The sequence below is a fragment of the Otolemur garnettii genome, unplaced genomic scaffold (assembly GCF_000181295.1).
Source record: "Otolemur garnettii isolate 467f Iridium unplaced genomic scaffold, OtoGar3 scaffold00092, whole genome shotgun sequence".
In the NCBI taxonomy this organism is placed as follows: Eukaryota; Metazoa; Chordata; class Mammalia; order Primates; family Galagidae; genus Otolemur; species Otolemur garnettii.
In genome coordinates this window covers 6,707,656-6,709,926 of record NW_003852487.1, presented here as the reverse complement: position 1 = coordinate 6,709,926, position 2,271 = coordinate 6,707,656, and positions in this window count along the sequence as shown.

Sequence of the window (2,271 nt, the reverse complement as noted above, 5' to 3'; positions counted from 1 at the left end):
AAAGAGACCCAACTTTATTGGATCAGAAATGATCAATTTATGCCTCCGAGGCATTGTCAAAAATAATAGTGCTATCAGCTAGCAATTAGGCAGGCTAGCCAGGAGTTTAACAAGAAGATTAAGGTAAGAGAAAATCAAAGAGAACCTAGCTGACACCAGTCATCCCAGGTGGGAGAGAGACTGTGTGCTTGTCCAGGCTTCATCTTCTGAGAAGTGACATCAGAGGCTTCACACTACAAGGGAAATAGACTTCATGGAGCTCTTTTGACCAAGTCATTAAACAAACACCAATAAGAAAAACATCCAGGGGAGTGGGGAGTGAATAAGAAAAACATCCAGGGGAGTGGGAGTGAAGAGTAGGGATTATGATCAGTTCCTAGAGTTGTTACATTATCTTAAATGTCCAGCTTTTGACACAAGTTATAAGACAAAGAAATAGGAAAGTGTAACCCATACACAAGGAAACAAAGCAGCAACAGCAACTGCCTTTGAGGGGCCCAGATGTTAGACTTAGTAGACATCTGGACTTTGAAGACAGACTTTAAAGCAGCTATTACAACTATGTTCAAAGAACTAAAAGAAACTATACTTAAAAAATTAAAAGAGCTAGCTGGGCCTGGTAGCTCACACCTATAATCCCAGCACTTTGGGAGGCTGAGGTGGGCAGATCGCCTGAGCTCACACCACACAAGCTGGATAGAGACCAGCCTGAGCTAGAGCAAGACCCCATCTCTAAAAATAGCTAGGCGTTGGCTCGGCGCCTGTGGCTCAAGCGGCTAAGGCGCCAGCCACATACACCTAAGGTGGCGGGTTCGAATCCCTAGCCTGGACCCACCAAACAACAATGATGGCTACAACTAAAAAATGGCTGGGTGTTGTGGCAGGCGCCTATGGTCCCAGCTACTTGGGAGGCTGAGGCAGGAGACTCGCCTGTGCCCAGGAGTTGGAGGTTGCTGTGAGCTGTGATGCCTTGGCATTCTACCCAGGGGGATAGCTTGAGGCTCCGTCTCAAAAAAAAACAAAAAAACAAAAAAACAAAACAAACAAACAAACAAAAAATAGCTAGGCATTGTGGTGGGCACCTGTAGTCCCAGCTACCCGGAAGGCTGAGGCAAGGAGAATTGCTTGAGCCCAAGAGTTAGAGGTTGCTGTGAGCTATGACTTCAAGGCACTCTACTAGGGGTGACAAAGTGAGACTCTGTCTCAAAAAATAAAAAAAGGCTTGGTGCCTGTAGCTCAGCAGCTAGGGCACTGGCCACATACACTGGGGCTGGCAGGTTCAAACCCAGCCCAGGCCTACTAAACAACTATGACAACAACAACAAAAAATAGCCAGGTATTGCAGTGGGCACCTATAGTCCCAACTACTTGGAAGGCTGAGACAAGAGAATCACTTAAGCCCAAGAGTTTGAGGTTGCTGTGAGCTGTAATGCCAAGACACTGTCTACCAAAGGCAAAATCATCAGACTTTATCTCAAAAAAGAAAGAAAGAAAAGAATTTAAGGATAGTATGACAATATCTCATCAGATAAAGAATATCAATAAAAAGATAGAAATTATAATAATAAGAAGAACCAAATGGAAATCCTGGAGTTGAAAAGTAAAATAGCCAAAATAAAAAATACACTAGAGGAACTCAACAACAGATTTGAGCTAGCAAAAGAATCAGCAAACTCAAAGAGAGATTGTAGATACCAAACAATCTGAAGAATAGAGAGAACAAAGAATGGAAAAAAACATGAACAGAGCCTCAAAGAAATATGAGACACCATTAATTGTACCAGAATATGCATGATGAAAGTATCTGGAGGAGAGGAGAGAGATAAAGGAACAGAAAAAAAAATTTAAAAAGTAAAGGGCTCAGCACCTGTAGCACAGTGATTATGGTGCTAGCCACATACACCAAGGGTGGCAGGTTTGAGCTTAGGCCCAGCCTGCTAACCAACAATGACAACTGCAACCAAAAAATAGATGGGCATTGTGGTGGGCGCCTGTAGTCCAGCTACCTGGGAGGCTGAGGCAAGAGAATCACTTAAGCCCAAGAGTTTGAGGTTGTTGTGAGCTGTGACACCATGGCACTCTACTGAGGGCAACATAGTGAGACTCTGTCTAAAAAAACTAAATAAATAAAAAATAAAGAAGTAATGTATAGGCAAAATGCCTACATGCCTCTAGCCAAAAAAGCCGTTGAGAGAGAGCAGTGAAAAGACTTTGTGCAGGCATACTTTTAAGAAACTGAGGTAGGCTCGGCACCTGTGGCTCAAGTGGCTA